Source organism: Chinchilla lanigera, unplaced genomic scaffold (genome assembly GCF_000276665.1).
Source record: "Chinchilla lanigera isolate Chin_1 unplaced genomic scaffold, ChiLan1.0 scaffold00012, whole genome shotgun sequence".
Taxonomy (NCBI): domain Eukaryota; kingdom Metazoa; phylum Chordata; class Mammalia; order Rodentia; family Chinchillidae; genus Chinchilla; species Chinchilla lanigera.
The window spans coordinates 20,662,956-20,686,082 of NW_004955413.1; the positions used below are offsets into that span (position 1 = coordinate 20,662,956).

At 38.4% G+C, this 23,127-nt stretch overlaps 1 protein-coding gene across 1 annotated transcript in view; it reads right to left on the reverse strand.

Moving 5' to 3' along the window:
- Lmntd1 (lamin tail domain containing 1) overlaps positions 1 to 23,127 on the reverse strand; it is a 262,615-nt gene that overhangs the window by 154,382 nt on the left and 85,106 nt on the right. Inside the window, exon 5 of the mRNA XM_013511521.1 lies at positions 17,472 to 17,572. The gene's annotated coding sequence lies outside the window, so the exon portion shown is untranslated. The remainder of the gene's footprint in view (positions 1 to 17,471; positions 17,573 to 23,127) is intronic.

A 23,127-nucleotide genomic window follows, 5' to 3' on the forward strand; every position in this document is an offset into this window, starting at 1 on the left:
AAAATGCTAACAAAAAGGATATTGTGTTCTTACTAAAAACTAACTTTTGAATTAGCTATATTTAACCATGCCACCATATATAATTTTTAAAACATCATATTAGAAACAATAGGAACATATAATTTTATCCACCTATAAAAACTCAGACACTGAGATGTTTTATTTTACTGTGGAGTGATCAGCCATCCAGGTTTGCCTGGAACTTTACCAGATTAAAAGCAGTTTTAGTAGCACTAAAAGTCCCCTGTTGTTCCAAGCAAACCGGTCTGGTTGGTATTGTTTAGGCAGGTTAGCTATATTTACCAAGGCTACTAATGTCTAGCATGCTAGTGGTATTGTCCAGGGAGTGAACAATAGTTTAAACAATCACACTTGACCTCACTTTATAGTCTAATTTCTGTTGAGTATGACAACAGGCTATTACTATTGCTCTGGGAAGTGTTTTTGGCTCTCTACATTTCTTGCAAGAATAAGTGATCCAGAAAATGTGTTTGGATTGCCAAAAATTCCATATGTGGATGCATACACAAAGTAACAATTTGACAGACTTGCAAAGCTTCATTTCCCACTGCCCTTTTGATTCTTGCTACTTTTTTTTTTTTCTGAATTGAGCCAAATCCTGGACAATTCTAAAGTGTATGTCTTTCAGATGTTAATTTACCTCCCAAAATCTTTAGCACTGCAGTCTCTGCTAAAACTAACATTTCGCTACAGTCCTCCAGAACTGCTTCTCAGCATCACTGTGATACAGCCAAGAGGCCTAGGGGAAAATGGAGGACACCTGCCGCTATTTTGCCTGTCAGTAGGTAGTCTGTCTCTCAGTCTATCTGTCTGTCTGTCTCTCTCTCTCCCTCTCTCTCTCTTTCTCCTTCTCCTCCCTCATCCTTGCCCACTCCCTCCTCTTCTCCCCCTCTTTCTCTCTGATTCTGCTAATTATCTGTCCTCAAACTGACCTTACCTGGGTGCTGTTTTGTGTATGCAAACACAGGGCAGTATGATGACTACTTTTTCTGTTTATCCTGGGGTTGAAGACACTAACTCACATAATTATTAACATTTGTGTGCACAAGTCATATTTTAGGAATATGAAAATTAATGTTCTCACACAAGGCAAAGAAAATATTTCTGAACAGCTCAAAATGTTTCATGATTTTAAATGAGAATCAAAGTATACAGACATCTTTCCATTTTATACTAATTCATAACAAGTCACCTCAGCAAATCTCAGGGTGTTTATACTCACTACTTGAGCAACTGGAAAATAGAACTTCATGAGTTTTTGGCAAATTTTACCCACATGCTATTATATCTAGCAATTTCATATCCCTGAATGTAATGTCCTTATAGACTTTGAAAAACTGTCATATTTTTATCCTGATTAAACATCATGGGTTTTAGGCTCATTTACTAGATATAGCTACAAATTTGAATAGAGCTACCAGTTTGGTGACTGGCATAATCACCACAGGATGTTTTATTTTAAGAAAACATTTCACTAGAAAAATTACATCATCTCTCAAAGAAATTTTGGAATATTTTTATATCTCAAAAAGCCACAATTTAATTTCCCAGTATAAAAATCAGAAAACAGTTAAAATGCTGTTTTAAAACACTGTTTTTAAAAAGAACTCTAGGGCTGGGGATATAGCTCAGTGGTGCAGTGCCTGCCTGGCAAGCACGAGGTCCTAAGTTCAATTCCCAGTACCAAAAAAAATAGTAAAATAAGTGAAAAGAACTCCAAAGATTTGCATTGCAAGTACATAGATTCTTTATACTTCATCACTTTATAAATATTATGTAAAAATTATATTGGTCCATATAGATTTTGAGGCTTTGTGTTTTCTCTGGAATGTTATTTGTACATATATTAAGGATTGTATAGTGTATCAAGTGAGAAAAAGACATGCAATGTGGCCTTATATTTTTTTCACATGAGCTTCCTTTTAAGATATATTTTAAATTTTGAATCACCATACAATTGTGATATATATTTATGGGGTATAGTGTGATAATGTATACACTATATAATGATCAAATCAATAAAATTAGTATTCCCATCTCCTTAAATATTTGTAATTTCTTTGTGCTGAGAACCTTCAAAGCTCTCTCTTCCAGTTCTGTTTAAAATACATGGCAAATTGTTGTAAACGATAGCCATCCCACTGTGCTCTAGAATACTAGAACTTATTTCTCCTATCTGACTATACTTTGGTACCCATTGTCTGACTTTTCTTTATTCTGCTGTGATGATTAAGGTAGACTATGTACTTTATTGGCTTGGGAGCCACTCGTGGTAATGGGAAAGCACACTTCTGAGTGTGTCTGGGTGGGTCATGGATGTGTGACGTTGGATACTACCTTTTGGTTCCTGGACCCTTCCTTTCTGGTATATCTTCCTCCTCTGCTTCCCAGCCACTACAAGCCGAATACTGTATATTTGCTCTGCCACACATTTCTCCTGCAATTCCTATTTTGGAGTCCCCTGGCCATGGGTTGAATCCCCAGAAACCAGGAGCTAAGTTAAACCAGTCCTCCTAAAAGTTTTCGGTGTCAGATACTGCGCTGAGCAATGAGAAAGCTGATTAATACTCTCCTAGCCTCCTTCCCTTCCTTGTCTTTAGTGACCCCTATTCTCTCCACTTCCATGAAATTAACTGTATCGCTTTCACATATGTATGAAAATGCATACTATTTGTGTTTATGTGCCCTGCTTATTTTACAGAAGTTCCCCCATTCTTGTTGTCGCAAATGACAGGATTTCATTCTTTTTATGGCTGAAAAATATTCCCCTGTGCATATGGGGGTAAAGCATGTTTTCTTTATCCATTAATCTTTTGATAAACATCTCAGTTGATTCCATGTCTTGGCTACTGTAAATAGTGCTACAGCAAATGTGGCGTGCAAGTATCTCTGATGTAGACTTCATTTCATTTGGATATATACCCAGTGATCAGATTGTTGGATCATACAGTTGTTCTATTTTTAGTTTTCTGAGAAATATCCATACTGCTTGTCATAATGCAGCACTAATTTATAATCCCACTGACAATACGTAAGTTTTTCTTTTCTGCATCCTCTCCAGAATTTATTTTAAACATTTTATCTGGTGTGAGGTGATATTTCAGTGTGGTTTTGATTTCCATTTCCCTGATGATTAATTGGGTGGAGCAGTTTTTTGCCACACATGTTGGCCATTTGTATATCTGCTTTTGAGGGATGTATGCTCAGATTGTTTGTTCACTTGCAGTTCAGCTTTTTGAAATGCTTATATATTCTGGATAGTAATTCTTCATCATATGAATAGCCAATATTTTATCCCATTCTGCAGGTTCTCTTCACTCTATTGACTGCTTGCAATGCAAATCATCTTAGTTTGATATAGTATCACTTGACTATTTTTGCTTTTGTTGCCTGTGCTTTTTGGGTCTTATCCAAGAAATCATCTTTTATATTCTATACTGATGTGTTGAAGTGTTTCCAACATTTTCTTTTAGGAGATTTATACTTTCACACATTACATTTAAATCTTTGATCTATTTTGAGTTGCTTTTTTTATATGGTGAGAGATAGGAACCTGGTTTCATTCTACTGCATATGGGTTCTTATAGCTTGTGTCTAGATGTACCCTGAAAGCCTTGTGCAGCCATAGAAGCTGGATTTACAGTATGTGATGCTGGAATGGATTCATGGTGCAATGCTAAGCTCAAAGGCACTAGCATAAAGGGTGTGAGTGCTATCCACACTAAGTAGTCTGGATAAGATAAAAGGGCAGAAAGATGCTATTAGGGTCCCTTGTTGCTTTTGCTGTCTTCTGTGTGCAGTCAACTGTGTGCAGTGACCTCCTCTGCAATCCCCTCTGCCGTGTCCCACCCTGCCTCAGAGCCAGTCAACTATGAACTGAAACTTCTACAAATTGTGAGCTCAATAAGCCTTTCCCCCTTTTCACTTTGGGTTGGGGTATTTTGTCTCAGGAATGAGAGAAAAGTAACTAAGACATGGATATTAAGTTTTATCAGGACTATTTATTAAGACTATTTGTTATCATGTGTACGTTGTTAGTGCCTTTTACAAGAGCCCTTAGTTTGCATGGGTGTATTCCTGGATTCTCCCTTCCATTGGTCTATATGTTTATTTTCAATGCCAGAATTACACTGTTTGGATTATAGTAACTTTGTAGTATGATTTGAAGTCAGGTACTGTGATGTCTCCAGTTTTATCCTTTTGGTGAAAGTCACTTTGGCTATTTGGGGCCTTGGTAGTTCTATATAAATTTTATGCTTGCCTTTTCTACTTCTGTGAAGGATGCTGTTGACATTTCAATGGGGTGGTACCACATCTATAAATGGTTTTGTACAGAATGGACATTCTAACAATGTGAATAAGAGATTTCCCTATTTTTGTGTTCTCTTCAATTTTTCAACAGTGTTTTGTAATTTTCATTGTACAGATCATTCAAAGTAGTTAAATTTGTTCCTGAATATTTTTATATCTATTATGAATTAAATTGCTTTCCTGATTACTTTTTCAATAAGTTTGTTATTAATGTTTTAAAATACAACTGACTTTTATATCCTGCAACTGTTTTGGATTTATTTTTCAGTCTGAGCAAGTTTTTGGTGGATCTTTTAGTTTTTTTCTATATATAAAATCACATATCTGCAAATGGAGATAATTTGACTTCCTTTCCTATTTAGGTGCCTTTCATTCCTTTTTTTGTCTAATTACTCTAGTGCTTCTAGTACTGTGTTAATAGTGGTGAAAGTGGATATCCTTGTCCTGATCCTGATCTTAGATGACAGTCTTTAGCATTTTTCCCTTTCTGTCAGATGTTAGCTGTTTTTTTTTATTTTTTTCATATATAGTCTTTATTGTGTTGAGGTACAACCTTTATATACCTAATTTTTTCAGGGATATTGAATTTTATTAAATGCTTTCTTTCTGAGATGATCCTGATTTTTGCTTCCCTTGGTTGATTTGATATGTTTATTATTTTGCATATGTTGAATTATCTTTGCCTTCCTGGGGTAAATCCTACTTGTTCATGGTTTATCTTTGTTATGTTCTGTTGGATTTGATTTGTTAGGATTTTGTTGAGAATTTTTTACATGCATGTTTATCAGGAATATTGATCTTTTGTGTTATTTTTGTCTGGTTTTAATATCTTGGTAACACTGGCCTCAGAGAATGAGTTTAGGAGGTTCCTTCCTATTTGTTTGATCTTTATAGCTTGAGAAGAATTTGTATTTTTTCTTCTCTAAGAATTTGGTAGAATTCAGCACTGATAACACCTGATCCTGAGCATTTTTTTTTAATTGGGAGAACTTTAATCACTGACCCAATCTCATTTCTTGTTATTCATCTGTTTATAGGTTTTTTAAATTAATTTTTATGTGTATTCAGAAATTTATCCATTTCTTCTAGGTTTTCTGACCGTTTTTTAGCATATAACACTCCCTATTGATCCCTTGTATGGCTGTGTTGTCAGTTATAATGTTTCCTTTTTTACCTCTGATTTTACTTATTTGGTAGTTCTCTTTTTCTTTTGGTTAGTCTAGCTAAAAATTTGTTGGTTTTGTGAACCTTCGTAAACTATTTATTTCATTGATCTTTTGTATTTTTTGTTTAATCTTCATTTTGCTTATTTCTTTTCTTCTAACAATTTTGGCCTTGATTTATTCTTGTTTTTTTTTAGTTCCTTGAGGTATACTGGTAAATTGTTTATTTGTGATCTTTCTTTTTTTTCATGTAAATGTCTCTCACTATAAACTTCCTTTTTAGTACTGCTTTACGTGTATCTTATATGTTTTGGTATATTGTGTTTTCATAGTCATTTGTTTCAAGAAATTTGTGAATATTTTCTTTTTTATTTATTCATTATCCAATTGGTTATTCCAGAGTATATCATTTAATTTCTACATATTTATATAATTTCTCAATTTTGTTTTGTCATTAATTTTTAGTTTTATTACATTGTGGTCAGAGAGGATACATGCTATAATTTTGATTTTTAAAATTTTGTTGTGATGTGTGTGTGCACACGTGTTTGTGGGTGTGTGTTGTATACGGCCCATTATATGATCTATCCTGGACAATTTTCTATCTGCTAATGAGATGAATGTGTACTTTGCAAGTGTTGAAGCAAATCTCCCAGAACTGTCTTAATGTCTGTTAGGTATATTTAATCTGTATAACTCCAATATGCCTTTTTTTTGTCTGAAAAATACATCCATTGATCAAAGAGGGGTATTGACATTCCAACTATTACTGTGTTGGAATCTATTTGTTCATTTAAATCTAATATTATCTGCTTTTATATACATATATAAAAACAATTATTTCCTCATGTTGAACTGATATCACTAAATAGTGATTCTCTTTGCCTATTATTACAGTTTGTAATTTGAAATCTCTTTTATTTTACGTAGATATAGCTACATATGGCCACTTTGGGCTTCTTTTTGCATGGAGCATTTTCCCTATCCCTCCACTCTCAGTTTATGTGTGTCTTTACCAGGGAAGTATGCTTCTTGTAGGCAGCACACTACTGGGTCTTTTTGAAAAAAAAAAAAAAAAAAAAAGTATTGCCAATTTAAATCCTTTATATCAAGATTTTAATTTGTTTATATGCAAGGTTGTTATTAATAGAAAATAATTTAATTTTCCATTCTATAATTCTTTTTCTGCAGATCTTTTTTCCATTCTTCCTCTCTTATTATTCATCTTTGTGGGTTGGTGGTTATCTATAGTGATAATGCTTCATTCTTTTATCTTTGTCCTTTGTATAACTCTTATACTTTCAGATGTTTTTGTCATAATAGTTACTGTCTTTTCACTTCCAGATGAAGGACTTCCTTAAGCATTGCTTATAAGGCTAGTCTAATGCCGATGAATCCCTTCAACTTATGTTTATCTTGGGAAGTCTTTATTTCTCCTTTATTCCTTTTTTTTTTCTTTTTCTTTTGTTTCCTTTTTTCACACAGGGCTTTGTTATGTAGCCCAGGCTGGCCTTGAACTCACAGCAGTCCTCTAGAATGCCTCAGCCTCTAGAATGCTGGGATTATAGGCCTATGCTACCACACCTAGCTCTCCTTTATTGCTGAAGGATCATATTTCTGGGTATAGTATTCTTTGTTGTCAAAGGTTTTTCTATTTGTTTGATTTTTATTCAGGAATTTGAATACATCACCCCATTATCCCCCGCTCTATTAGATTTATGCTGAGAAATCTACTGTTGGTTTATATGTGACTTGAAGCTTTTACTGTTTTCAGAGTCCTCTTATAATGTAAAAATTTGTTTGCTTAATGGTATCCAAAATGTCCTATACTTTTTCATTATTATTCCCCTCTCCCTCCCTCTTTCCCACTCTCTCTTTTTCTCTCTTCCTTTCCTTTTCTTGCCTTGCCTTCCATTCTTTCCTATTCTCCTTCAGTCCTCCCTCCCCTGTTTTTCTTTCTTTTCTATTTCTCTTCTTGTTCATCATTTTTGTATGACTAGATTATTTCAAAAGATCCATCTTTAGGTTTCAAAAGTTTTCTTCTGCTAAACCTAGTATGTTGTCAAAGCTCTCAACTGTATTTTTATTTCATTTATTGAATCTCTCTGCTCTAAGACTTCTTAATAAAACTCTTATCACTTTGCTGAAATTCTCATTTGGATCATGAATTATTTTCTTATTTCACTGAGTTGTCTATATCCTTTGGTGTCCTACTGGAGTTTATCTAAAATAACAATTATTTTTCACACCACTTGTCAATTTCCTTTGGGGTGCCCATTGCTAGACAGTTGTTCTGTTTTTGAGATGGTATATTACCTTGCTTTCCCATGTTTTTTGTGCCCTATGTTGATATATGCACATCCAGTGGGTCAGTTGCACTAACTTTTTAGGGTAACCTTTGTAGTAAGTGTTTCTCCTAGCAATATGCTCTAGGGTGCTGTTTGGGTAGGTTACACTGTTTCATTTCACATGAACATAGTACTGAAGAGTCTGTGCAGCTTCCTCAGCTGTAGTTAGTGTCAGTGATATCCGAGGATGTCTCAGGCAGCCTAGACCACACAGGTTTGTGGGATTGCTGCATCAGCTGACATGGGGCTGTCTTAGGTGGAACAGATTCACTGGTGGCTCCAGGTTCACCATTCACAGCTGCAAGAAGGCAAAGCCACCCTGGCAAGCCCAGGCAGGTGAGGTTTCACTGGTCAAGCAGCACACGCAGGGGTCCTATCAGCGTCCAAAGGCTTTGGGGTATCTTTACAGGGCCTCAGCAAACCCAATTCATCTACAGTGAGTTTTCCAGCTGCTTCCTGAAGCCTAAAGGACAGGGCTTCCCAGTTGCAGAGTTCTCAGATCTGCAGGGAGTTGAATGGTGCTGTCAAGATGCTTACAGGGTCTCAGTGGGCCAGGACACCCTCAAAGGGCATTTTTGCTGCTTCCCACATTATGTATTGGCAGGCAGGGCCTATTATCTGGTTCCTGGGGTCTCAGTGGGCTGAGCTGCTCACGGTGGGCTGTCCCAATTCTTTGCAGGGCTGAAGGAGACTGGGGAAAAGCATCTGGCTGTTTTGCTGTTCCGTGGGTGGGAAGGGGCTCAAGATGGCACCGTGCCATGGTGTTTGGGTTGGGGAGGGCTCTACAAGGTCTGCACTCTTTTGGGGTTAATGTGGCAGAGTGGATTCTCTAGTACTTTTTCAAGCTGGCCTGAGGTACTCTGAAGCCTACTGACCTCTCTAACAGCAAGTATTTCAAATGCCCACGTCCATGTGTTACTGGGCATTTATGGGGGACTTCTTACCTTTTCCCTGCTGGATGAAGTGCCTCTTGTTTCAAGGTTCATCTTAACTCTGCTTAGTAGATGTTGTATGTCTTTTCCCTTATGTTTAAGGCCATCTAACTTCTGATGCTCAGTGGCATCTCTGGCACTTTGCTCCTGGGCTCTGGTATCCTCTCTCAAACACTTCTGTTGAGTTGCCATGAGTTTTGTCTTGTTTTTCATTTCCATCCTTTTCTTGGAATGGAAGTTTTCCAGGAAGCTGTGATCACCTATCTTACTTATGCCACTTGGTATTACAGACATTTTCTAATCCGTCAGATATGGTTATAACATTCACTTCCGCTGCTTTCTAAATGATCCATCTTGGAAATTTTACTAAATCTCTTTAAGCCTCCATTTTCTCATCTGTAGCATGGGGAAAGTCTTATGATAATTAAACAACATAAGGTACAAATGTGTTTAACCAGATCTCTGGCACGTATTGAACACAGATAGATACTATTATTAGTACTATTAAGCCCAGGAGACACAGGGTGGCACAATGGAAGAATACTTTAAAGCTAGTGCTTGCTTCATAGACTCTTCATAGACTGTGTTTCCAGCTGACAGCCCAGCCAAACCTCCAGGTATATTTTAAATGCCATTTTTTTCTAAGAAACCACCCTCTACCCCTCAACTAAAGGTGAATTTACATTATTTTAAGTGTTCCAAGTACTTCTCATTTGCTCAAAATAAAATGCCCACCTACACACACTTGCGTTCTCATATGCTAGTGTTACTGTGTTCTGATCTCTCTGGGGAGCTAGGTCCATCTGACTTACTCTGTATTGCCTATCATCTTGGTCATTCATATCTAATGGAGAGAAAGAACAATCAATGAACACAAATGATACCCTAAACAGTGTATGATATGTGCAGCAAAGGTATCGTAAGTAAAGTGGTCTATCTTCAGAGGAAGGAAGGATGAGGACTTGTGGTTGGATAATAGGAAAAGATTGGTTTGGAGAAAAATCTTGCAAGTAAGCCAAAAGGCTCTGGAGGAGTTTGAGAAAAAGAATGGAGCAGCAGCAACTTCATGAAGAAACAAACGCATCATAAAGAGTAAGTCAGTCTGATAGCAGCACATCAAGTGATGACTCTGGAAAGGCAGCTGGGGTTTGATAGCGGGAAACACAGGCAAAGAAGTTTGCATGGTACCAGAGGAGCAAAGGGGGCCGCTCAGCTTTGAGAGAAGCTCACACAGAAAGGATGCCAGCTGTTCTCCATGTAGCTTTCCAACACTGGCTTCCGCAACGCTCAGTGAATTTACTGAATATCTCCAAAATATTTGCCTTATATCTTTCCTCTTACAGATAGCTAAGCATGCCATGAGTCAGGTCTTAAAATATGCAAAGAAAGTCATAAACTATAGTTCTTGGTTTCTGGAATAAGAAGTAAGTACAATATATGATTAAGAGATTGAATTTGGGAGCCAAATGATTCTGGATTCAAATATCAGCTCTTGTAATTACTAGTGACCACAAGAAATTACTTCACCATTCTGTCATAGTTCCCTGAGCTCTAAAATTAAGTAGTTGTCATATAACTTAAAGGGTTTCAGTGGAGTTTAAATGTGATACATACAAAGTTCTTACCAGAAGTACCTAACACATAGAAACTACTCATGTGACTCTATGATTCACCCTTCCTCGGTCTTATTTTGCTGGCTTTTTAAATCCCTGGTCCTTTTTGGTCAAAGTTTAATACTATTTCCTGTTCTCTGTCAGGTTTGATAATCTATTTGGTCTTCCTTCTCTATCATCAAGGACATGGCAGGAAATGGTGGTACATGCAACAGACTTAAAAATGCAATGTATAATATGATAATCTATTTCATAGAGGTATGGATTGGGTTAGAAGGCCAAAAGATGGTAGAGCACCAATAACTAAGAAATTGTGCTTATCTCTAGGTTTAAAGATAAAAAAAGGTGTCACTGGAGCCAGGAGGTAGCTTGAACTGTGGAAGCACTGCGGTCTTAGAGGAATTCAGCTATCCTAGCACTACAGAAGGCAATGTATACACGGAGGGATAATGCAAGTGCTCTCTCGTTTCCCCTCTAAGCCCTTGCCAGCACCTCCGATTGGCTGGACCTAATTAAAAACAAAATAATAAAGAATTCAGGTAGTGTAACCTATACGGGTCAGTTTTCTGAGGCACGTGGAAGGCAGAGAAAGACGGAGGTGGTAGCACGAGGCTGAGGGAGTAAAGGAAGAGTAACCACCGCCCTTCTCACTTCCTGACTTCTCTTTCCCTCTCCACTCTCAGTTCTGTCCCATCTTGAGTCTACTGCCACACAAACAAGAGTCAAAAATACAGGTCACCTCATCTGTCCCACGAAATCATCAAAAAACAGCCACCCATCACACATGCTGGCTTCCACTATGGAGGAGGGAAGTCAGAATAGCACGTGTTCAAACCTTTCATAAGGTTTCATTTGGGAACGTTAGTAAATCCATTTTTACTCATGCACCTGTGTTCCATGGACACTGACACACACCCAAGCCTCTCTGGTCAGGTCACATACTTCCAGTTGGATCTCTTCTTGTCTTTAACACCATTCTTTTCAATCCAAAGTCCTCTGGAACACTCTCTTTTCAGTTGCAAACACTCTTTCTACTTCTTCAACATGTTGCATAACACTTTCTTTACCTCTGCGAGTCAATGATGGTGGCGTTTCCCTGAGGATTTACTCTCCCCATTCAATCTCCCAAACCACACAAGGAAGCCCTGCCCTAAGTGTGCACTCACTGGAAGTCCCCTTTCCAAGCCGTACCAGAGCAGCCCTCTCACACTGAGTTCTGTTGTTTGACACTGCCTAGCACAGTCTCACATCATCACCAAGAATTAGATCAGTCTGGGGAGAACATGGTGTGTGATCCAGCCACACTCTGTGTTACTATATCTTCTCTTTAGCATGTAGCTATTCATTCATTAGTCCAGAGGCATCATTCCTTTCAAGATCTCCTTCCATTCAAACAATTCTCTTTCATTTCATTTGCAACCTCGTTTTCCTCTGCCTGTTCTTGGGTGTCTCTGAATTCCATCTTTATCTTCCCTTCTTACACTACCCATCCCTGCTGGATGGCCCTGTCTATGTTAATTACCTCTACGGCCGTGGTATGCTGGTCTCCCAATCTTTTGCCAGTTCAGCCTCCCTCCAGAGCTGTTGATTTATATTTTGTGCTGGCTATTGGATGCCAACGTTTGGAAATTTCACAGGCTTCTCAAGTTTGAAATGTCCCAATTTAACTTATTGTGACCTTTCCCTGCTCCATCTCCTGTTTCCAGGCGAGATTTATTTCTCCTGACATGGTCTCCATTTTTATTAATGATGCCATTATTCATTTATACTCCCAAGCCTAAAACATGAGTATAAACCTTCAAGGCTTTGTGCTATCACCAATTACCATCTTTAAAGTTTAAGACTGAGTCAAGGAAGCTTCATCTGCAGACTAAAACTGCCTTCATTTCTCTATATATGTGTGCTTAGGATTTTCCTTGTAACCATGTTTAGCATTTTCCTTATAATACTTTTATGATTTTCCTTCTTGAGTTGCTCTACTTCTTGTGGACAGGGCTTACATTTTAAAATTCTTATTCTATGCCTGACATAGAGTGCAACTTTGTGGAGTGAGCCCTCCCTCTCTCTCAAGACCTACGTATCAATGAAGACCAGTATTCTATTATTTGTACTTCTGTAATATCATTCCTGTCTACTTTACTCCTCTGTCTGACCACTGTTCTAGCTTTACTTCAGGTATGTATCAGTTCTTCCTTAGGCTGTTGTTAACAGTATACTAACCAACCTCCTTATCTTGTTCTTTCCAATTCCCTTTCTCCATGACTAGCAAATTGATTTTCCTAAAGTCCAGTCTGACTCATATAAGTTTGAGAACTGAGACCACCTACATTCCCATAGCTTATCTGTCAAAATCAAGAACTGAGACCACTTATGTCAGTGTAACGTATTTATTATTGTGTGAAAGAAAGTCTTGCTCAGACCATAATAAGCCAATAAATAACTTCACTGTTTGATCTGGGACCTTCACAAAGAATAGTGTATTTGAATAATCAATTGTGCATAGCCCCTTTTCAGAAAAATGGGTTGGGTTGCTTAATTGGGCAAATAACTCCAGTAACTAGGACCCTATCAGAACTCATTTAAAAGTCTTCTCTCTTTCCACCAATTTCAAACTATTTGTCATGCACTTTACCCACACTCCTCAGATCCCTGCATTGATAGTCTTCAGCCACTTGAACCTAGACCCCAGCCTTATAAATATGTGCTGTGACCTCCTTGTTTTGAGATATTATGGTAGCTCTGTTAAGATGGGTCTTCTTGGAAGGGTTTGTGCTTATATCGTTTGATCAATTTTGCATGCCTATATCTTATAATCTGAGTCACTACTTTGAAGATAACAGTATTCAATATATTAACCATTGTTAATTTCCTATCATCTTGCTTCATTGCTTTTATTGTTTTTTTCCCTTTAAAATAAAAAAGATAGCTCTTCTCTTCACCTCGGCAGTCTAGGGCACTAAACTTTACTTGAGCAATACAGTAAAAGTTTGGGTTGGTCCTTGCGGACCACTCCATTTCACATGCTTTACACCAGAGTTGTAAAAACTGCTCACTTTTCCTTGAACACCTCATGCAATTGTACCATTGCATCCCACACATATTCCAGTCCTTTACCCAGAATTATCTTTCTTATTACCTCAGTTCTTGAATTTCTGCTTATTCTTTTAATTTTTAACTAAATTTTCAACTTTTACTGTTTTTCTTTTTTTGAAACCTCTAAGTACATTTAACAGTGTCCTTTTCTGAATTCCTAAATGTATTTTGATCATAGATGGTTGTAAGCCTTATCACATGGCTATGATATTTGTCAGTACGCCTCTGATCCCTGTTATACTATTGTCCCATAGGAAACTGGAACTTTCTTATTTATTGTGGCCTACCTCATACGCCTCATAATAGGTGACCTATAAAGATGGATAGATGAATGAATTACTGAAATAAAGAAGTAGCTAAGAAATAACTGGTTTGATGGGCTGAGGAAATCCCTTAGGATTTTATTTTGTTTCTTTATTTTAAGACTGAGAAGAAGCATTCTCCATTATGATCCTCAGTATCTTTTAATTGCTGGGCTTATGCTTTCCAAGGATAACCTGGGACTGTTACATAGCAAGATGCTGTTGTTCTTTGCATAGGAGTAAATGTGTGGGAAGGAAGCTATTCATTTCAGTGGGCAGTTATCACTGTCCTCATGACAGGTGAGGGAAATGAAGCTCAAGGAGGTAGTGGTTTATGAAGCTAGAAAAAGTAGGGATAGAATCAGACCTCTAAATGGTCTCACAAAGCCTGCAGTTTCCTACCACACTGTGTGGCTCTGCTGAAGAATGGCTGATATAATCTTGTCTTGCCTGTGTTGAATTTCTGCCCTAAGATAAACCAGGGTTATGAAATCTCATCTTGGCTTTTTTGCTCCTCCTTCAGTTCCCTAATTAGTCTGAATCCACTTCACTGTAGTTTCTGAATCATCTCTGAGAAAGGATTTCTTTTTTGTAGTATGTAGTTTGTGATGCATAGTGAATACATTGATCGTGGGTAATTAGTATGTGTAAATGACACTTCTTAATTCTTGGGGGCTGGGGATTTAGCTCAGCAGCAAAAGCACCTGCCTGGCAAGCGCAAGGTCATGAGTTCGGTTCCTGGTACCGGAGAAAAACCAAAAAAAAAAAAAAATTCTTTTTACACATTTTCCCCTCTTTTCCTCCCCTCTCCCTCTATCTCTTGGTCCTCTTCCCATTTGCAAGAGAGAAAGATTTCTTAAAGATTAATTTTAAAACTTATTGACAGTAATTAACTTAAAATTTAATTATTTAGAGGGAGGGAAAACCAGTTGTAAGGTGCAAAGGTGTCGGAGGGACAGAGAAACGGTGGGTGAAGGGGTGAGAGAAGCAGTTGTACAAAAAGTGCAGGAAGAGCTCTTTGCGATAATTGGAAAATGGAAAGTAACAAAATCAGCAACAGCAGGAGAATGAAGAAATGAAATGTGGCATATACGAACAATGGAATATTATACAGCAAATGAACCAAAACTGCATACAACAACAAAAGGAATGAAACTCACAGACATAGTATTAAGAGAACAAAGTCAGATTACATTTATAATATCCCAAAGAAGGCAAAAATAATTTATGATGTCTGACCAGCAATTAGCAAGAAAATGGGACTGTAGTCCTACAAACATAAGGAGGTAAATTTTGCCACCAACCAAGTGAGCACAGCAGAGAACCTCAGGTCCAAGAAGAGAGCAGCTGAAACCTTGATTTTAGCCCACTGAATCCTCTGAACAGAGAATCCAACAGCCCTGTGTCCAGACATGATCTACAAATACCATGAAGTCACAAATCTGTGTTGGTTTTAGCTGTTATGTGTGTGGTATTTTTATATAGCAATAGAAAACTAACATGCACTTCTTCACAAGTCAACACTGTGGAGGCACCACTCTGCCCCACATGCCTGCATATTCTGTGGCCCATGTGGAAGGAGCTGCCCCACTGAACCATGACATGGCAGGAGGAAAACAGCAAGTGAGCTGACAAAACTCCATGCTGCCTCTTAAAGAATGTGGTGCTGATCACGTCCTCTCATGTTGCAAGGGTCAATGCAGCTCATGGGCCATGGCCAAAGTCAGTGAACCAGGATGCATTATCTCTTTGTAAGAAAAGGGAAATTGAATAATTTTGAGAAATAATACAATCTATCACCATAGACTGTTACAACTATGGCCTGATTAGATAGAGCAGTGTCTTTGGAGTTAGAAAGGCCTCGGTTTGGATCTGGTGTCGCTACCTTACTGATTCTGTGACCATGAGAAGTTAGAAAATCTCTCTGAGCCTTAGTCTCTTCAGTGGTAAATATCTGCCTTACAAGGATGGAATAAATGTTAAACATATGAGCACTCTACCTGATGGAGATGCTAATACATGCTTGATAAATATTAGCCTTGGCATCTCATCTTAAGGGTTAACTGGAACAGAAGTCACATCTAACTCATGTTTTCTCTAATTTTTCCAATAAAAGTACAGTGGAATCCCAAGTGCGTATCTTTATATACTATATCTTTTTGGACAGTATAGTACCAAATCATCCAGAGTAAAGAGAAAGAGTATTACTCTTCTGAATAGGATCATTGAATGCAATCAATATCAGAAGTGGGATTACATTATAATTGCCTTTTTATATTGATGATTCTTTAGCACCTACCTTAGTTTGGGGAAATGCTTTCATAATGCTGTAGTACAGGTGAAAAACAGCCCAAGTCAAGCAGTGAATAATATTTGTCCTTGAATTGCTTAGACTTTATACTTTGTCCAGATGATTAAAAATCTATCTTGGGTCTGTAGTTCACAATATCCCTTTGAAAATAACAACTATTAGTTAGTTGCTATCTGTTAATTCTGAATCCATTATTGAAGGCTTTTGACTATTTGTCATTACACAAATATAAAACACATACACACACATTGAAGTCAGTGTACTTTAGTCAAAAAAAGAAAAAGTTCAAATCAGTCCAAGTCAGACAAATAACAATTGTCACATTTTGGCATGTATTCTTCCATTTTTCTCCCTGAATAGATATGTAAGAAGGGGGCAGGGTGTCAGACATATCATACATATATTTGTGTGTCTGTACTTGTGGATATATATCCACAAGTATATATATTTTTTATAAAATGGCACTCCATTTTATATTCTATTTTATAACCCGCTTTTCCTTCTAGTTATACACACACATCCCATTATTTTAATGGTTACGTTTAATGATTCTGCACATATTTTCAACCAGCACCTTATTATTGGACATTTACATTATCAATTTTCTGTTATTCAGCATATTAAATGGCAGTTTTACTACTGTAGTCTATGTACATACAAATTAGATGACACTAGGGCATTGTGCTTAATAGGGTACCAGCCGAATTTTGGTTCTGCACATGCCCACTCACTCCTCTAATCAGATCTCATAATTGGTAACTGCCCTTAAATTTCCAAATGTACATGGGAAATGTTAAAGCACAATAAGCGTAGAATCTCTCTCAGAATGCGTAAGACTTTCCTGATAATTCCAGATATTTTGTGTTATCAAGTGTTGTAAGACAGTATGTAAAAGCATCTACATCTTGGGATTATTAATTTATCTTTCCATGATTTGTCTTTCCTGGCCATTTGTGTCATCTGTGCAGATGTCAGAGCTGGGGAGAGTGCTCTAAACTTTAGAGTTCACAGATACACTCAAGGTCCTGTGTCCAGCATTATCACAAAAGTGTCCATGATCAAAAAACTCAGATGTCGACTATTTTTCTTCCTGAAACAAAAATTGAAAAAGCAATCTTATGTTCAGATTCTTCTTATTTGCCTCTGGCCAGTGGAATAACTGCTCATATCCTACTCCAAACGACTCATGATGATGACTCCCAAATGCCCTGAATTCAGCCATTGTTCGAGAAACATGACTGCCTTTATGGGATAAACAATTGCATATTATTATCCTTTCTTTCATACAAGGAATGAAATCGTAGTCTATATCCGCCTTGGTTAAGAGCTCCCTTGAACAGAGTGGGAAAGCAATTACCCGGGAGCATGGACACTGACCTTTCGCTGGCTGTCCAGTCTCAGCCTCACATTGTCTCTTCCTGGTCTCTGACTGCAGTTCTTTTCTTGAATGTGCTATTGTTGGTCTCTTCAGAGAGCAGCTGTTAAAGGAAAAAAAGATTATTTCCATTGGATAGGAAAATGCTCCAACTAAAAATTAAATGAGGTAATTAGCTATCCTCTACTTATAAGTACCAGTCACCTGCACCCACCAACTATCACAGGTAAGGCCACCCTCTCCTCTGCCCTGCAAAAGGTGGGAAGTGGCATGACTGCAAATTTATCCTAGGATAGCTCTTATTTTATTAAAATCTTTTAAAATGGGAACCATTTTTTATGAGTGGGAGGCCTATATAAAGCCCTAAGTGAACTACAGTTTGTAATACAATGTCCCCTTGAAAGTAGAAAGGTGAAAGATTTGTTGGGTGGGATTAGTTGGTTATTGATTTTTACTGTGTATAAGAAATATTGCTATGGTTTAAAATAAAGTATGAAACATACAGAATGCTCAGATTATGCTATTCTGGTAATCCTGATGTCTACCAGAAATCTCAAAGCTATCAGGTTTCATAAACATGATCTGTATTATATTATATTGCTTTATATGATGAGGGAATACCATGGGTAGTCCATCCTTTAGATGCTTTGGGCAGAATATTATGCACAATTTAAATATAAGAACACACAAATGGACAATTGGAAAATTGCACAAAAGAAGGATAAAAAAGAGACATCTGGGCATAACTTTATTAGCTACAAGTTAGCTGATAGTTCTGCTCAAGAGATGGGTGATAATCATCTCGTACTTGTCATACGAGATGAGGTCTCTTCATTTTCACTTCAAGGAAAGACTTGAATGAGGGGAGCAAGTGGACTTTTTGCAAGCCTCATAATGCTGTTATGAAAATGTTCTGTGACAGTGAAGGAACAAATGGTCAGCGTTCAGGGTGGGGTACAACAGGAATTGGCCAAAGACTTTATTTAAACGATAGAAGTAGTGAGACATAGATGACAAGAGTTACAAAGGGCAGGGAGGGAAATGGAAAAATGATAAGAATGACTTATATTTTGGAGTCCTTCTTAAATTCCCTGGCTTCTTACCGTCTACTTTTCTGTCTCAGGTCTAACACTAAACACACTGCCTCCAAGAAGCTCCTTGCTTGCTGCCTGAGTGCAATACTATCACCCAGGCTCCTGTAGCTGGGATTTCCACATTATAAAGGTCTGGGGTAACCTAAGAATTCTTGTCTTTCCATTGAGCCAACTCTGAATCTCAGGAGTTCAGCAACAGTCCTGCTTTTCTCCCTACATTCCTTTGAGGTACTGCAACATCTGGACCATAGTAAGCGTTCAAATAGTATGTTGAATAAATAAATTGTAGAGGCAATTTGCAGAGATCATAAGCAGAGAGGAGAGCTTGTCCAGAGAGGGGCAGATTTGTGGTGATAATCTCAGCCCTCAGTGAAAGTGGAGAGTGGAAGCAGTGTGGGAATTGAAAGAAGCACAACAGACTGGCAAAGACTGGCAAAGATAGGGCTCGAGGGCTGTTATGGATTATATCAAGATGTCTCCCCCATAGCCTCATGCACTCATAAGTGGAGCTCTTTGGAGGTGACTGGATCATGGGGGCATGGCGCTCATCAGTGGAGTAGTCCACTATGAACTTATAAATGTGATGCTGGGTGGTGGAACCTGGTTAAAGAAGGTGTCTACGAGGGCATGACATATCTCCCTCCTCCTCCCTTGATCTCTCTCTCTCTCTCTGCTTCCCTGCAGCCATTCCATGAGAAATTCTCCTCAGCCATGCCTGCTGCCATGCCATCCTTCCTTGAAGCCAGGGAGCCATGAATTTAAACCTCTACAAACTGTGAACCAGAATAAAACTTTCCTCCTTTAACTTTGTCGGTGTTGGTATTTTGTCCCAGCAATGGGAAAAGTGAGTAAGACAAGGGCTGACCACAAAGAGCCCTAAAAATCACGTGAAAGAGATCAGAATTTTTGTTGATATGAACAGGAAAATTTGGAAAGGTGTGTAAAAATTGGGAAAGGAAGAGGCATTTTCCTGCAGCCTGGAAAAGAGATTAGAGAGAGGCCTGCATGGAAGTAAGGAGTCTATTTAGAAGATATGGAGAAATCTCTGGGTGATATTATTTTGGGTTGAAACGTGGAGAAGCAAAGGCAGGGGAGACAGTGGATGGATTTAAGAAGTATTTCAAAAGTAAACTTGGCAGAACTTTGACATACTTTAAAAGATAAGGAAGAAAGAAGACTCAGACTGATATCTATGTTAGAGGCATGAACAGAAGGATGGCCTATAGTATTACTCACTAATTTGGGGAAGGTAAGAGTAGAAGCACTCTTCAATTTTGGTACATTCCATTTCAGAAAGGTTAAAGTTGATGTGCTTATCCAGTATCCAGAAAGAGGCATCAAAGGACACATATGCACTTTTTTTTTAAACTGAGGATTGAATCCAGGGTTTTGCACTGAGCTACATCCCCAGCCCTTTTCTAGTTTTTATCTTGAGATCAGGTCTTGCTAAGTAGCCCAGGCTATGCTCCAACTTTCCATCTTCCTAGCTCAGCCTCCCAGAGTGCTGGATTAACAGATATGTCACCTTGCCAGGCTGAGATACATGTCTGGACAGCTCAAGTGGGTGACAGGGCTGGAGACTAGAGTCAGTGGTCATTGGCAGGGAAGTGGTGACAAAACTCAAGGGAAGTGATAAGATTGCTCAGAGAGGTAAACAGAGGGAGGAGACAGAAAGACTCAGAACTCTGAGGAACACACACATTTTTTAAAAAGAACAGAAGAAAGAAACCTGAAAGGGACAGTGCAATGAAGCACGCTGAGAGTTGAAGTGTGGTAGAAGCTAAGGGGAGCAGTCTAGAAAGCAAAGTCTCCAAAAGTTAGGGTAACACTGGAGGGAAATCTACTAAATTTAGCATGAAGGGAATAACTGGTAACGTTAACAAGAAGAGCTTCAGTAAAGCTAAAATTTAGGGGACAGAGGTTATATTATGTTGGAAGTGAATAGAAGAGAAAGTGAATACCAGGAGTGTAGACAAATATTTCAAGAATTTTGACAGTAAAGAGACCAATTCCTTCACAGTTTCCAAAATATTCAATGCTCCTAGGAATAAATCATTGGCAATTAATGGTGAGCTATGGAAGAGCTAAGAGATCCCCCAAGAGCTGTGGGTAATTCCAATGCCTTGGGGATGGCTATCCCACAGACAGAACAGAGGAGGATGAGTTTGTTGAGGAAGTTCCATTGTAACTCATGTCAGGTGGCATTTTGCCAACCGAAAATATACAAAAACAATTTACAAAGAGAAGAATGGAGCTAACAGAGGCACTGTGGCTGAGCCCTACTGAGAACCTGCTCCTGTAAGTCAGCCCCAAACTATCTCCTACCCCAGTTTGATCAAAAATTGTCTTCCGTGAAAACTGTTCCTGGTGTCAAAAAGGTCGGGGGCTTCTGCACACATAATGGGAGTAACCGGGTTTTTGTGAACAGAGGAATAAAAGTAAACACAGGAAAAGAAACAGATCTGACCGAAAATATAATACAGTTAACTCTGGTTGTGTTGTGTTTCCTGGTGCAACATCCATGTTGAGATATCTGAAAGGCAGTTGGAGATGTGATTCTGGCTTCCCATGAGAACTCTTGGTTAGCAAAATCAACTTGGAGTCACCTACATGGCCATGGTAAATGGAGCCATAAAGATGGATGGGACTGAGCAGCGTCAGAGCTTAGAACATCCCAGGCAGGCATTGGGGGAGTGAATAGGGGAAGGAAATCTAAGGCAGCTCTCACTCCTATTGAAACCCACTCCTCCTGTGGTTGTCTCTTGGCAACCATACCTCCATACCTTCCGCTGTTACATGTAAAAATCTTGGAATCATCCTCGATTCTTCACTCTTTTTTATGGAGCCCTCACTAAATAAACCCCACATTCTGCTCACTTCTCCTAATACACTGTTACTTCTGCTGTCACCATCATCATTGAAGTCACTGTCTTTTTTTTTTTTTTTTGTCCTGACTACAGCCTTGGCCTCTGTCTACTTCCATAACCACTCCTGCTCCACTCACTTTTGTTATTTGCACTGAAGTTAGAGTGGTCTTCTTAAAACCCACACCAGGGGTTAGAGATATAGCTCAGTGGCACAAGCACCTGCCTGACAAGTGCAAGGTCCTGAGTTCAATTTCCGGTACCAAAAAATAAAAAAGAAAAGAAAAGAAAACCCACATCAACTATCACTTCACCCTCTGAAGACTCTTAAACTGTCCTTATTGCTCTTAGTATAAGGATCAAAATTCTTTACACAGCCAGCAAGGTGCTCATGATGGAGCTACTGTGACACCTCCAGACTCACCTGACATGTTCCTGCCCTTGAATCTTTATTCTCTGGGCCCATGGCCTTCTCATTCCTCACAAACATAACATAGTAAATGGCCAACAGAGGTACAGTTGGAGTTGGGGAGGACATTGTCATATAATCAGATGTCAATAGGAAGAAGGTCATTGAGATAAGAAGGAGAAAGTCACAGAATGTTTGAAAAATGCAGACATTGCTCCCTTGGCTGGATACAAGCGTTATGATCCAAGTGAGACTGTCAGAGGAAACCCAAATTTAACCTTAGTAAATGTAACCTTAAGTTTTTCATTCATTCAATTAAAAAATATCCGAAGTTAAATATTTCCCTAGGTAGCTGTGAAATGACTGCAGCATTGATGATACATACTAGTTAGTACAAAAGGTCAGACTCTTTAAAATGAAGCATACATTCTACAGAGTTCAATTTAACTTCCGTACAAAAATGTTAGAAAGGATTCTTAGACCTTTTGTTTCATGATAGTAATATAAGACTCAGGGTGGGCACTAAAGAATACAAATCCCTTGGAAACGGACTGAAACTCCATAGTGGCTCCAAAGTAAGATCTCTGGACAGTACATGCAGTAGGTGTCTCCACACTTCGCCATTCAGTGCGTGCCTCAGCTCTTGTTCAGCAGAGCCTTAGAGATGAGTTAGTATGACCTCATAACCATATCATACAAATCAAGCCGTCATAATTCTCTTTATAATGGACAGAGGCCACTAAAGAATCACATCTCAAACAGCATGTTTGCTTAGCAGAGAGCCTTACTTCTCAGGATTGCAGAAAGGGAGCCTCTTTCTGACTTGTCTATGCAAATATCACAGTTATTCCCAGAATGTTAGCATCAGATATCCACCCAAACTGCTGCTGTTCAACAGATGAGGAGCCCCTGAAGTCATAGACCCTTGCCCGGTAAACAGCAACATTCAGGAGTTGTCTAGAACCTTAGAGTGCATATGTCATTTTGTAAAAGATAGTTATACACACACTAACAATTTTTCTACATAGGTTACTGACAAGCCAGCCTTAGCCCAGACTGGATTAATACATTCTGGATGTATGTGAAAAAGTGACAGCCTAAAGGATCTTTTGGAAAATTCAAAATTATCAGCTTGATCAAGACCCAGCTATCCCCCTGCTGGGTATTTTCCCAGAAGATCTAAAAACATCATATCACAGTGATGTATGTGCACCTATGTTCATAGCAGCACAATTTGTAATTGCTAAAATGTGGAAGCAACCCAAATGTCCATCCACCGAGGACTGGATAA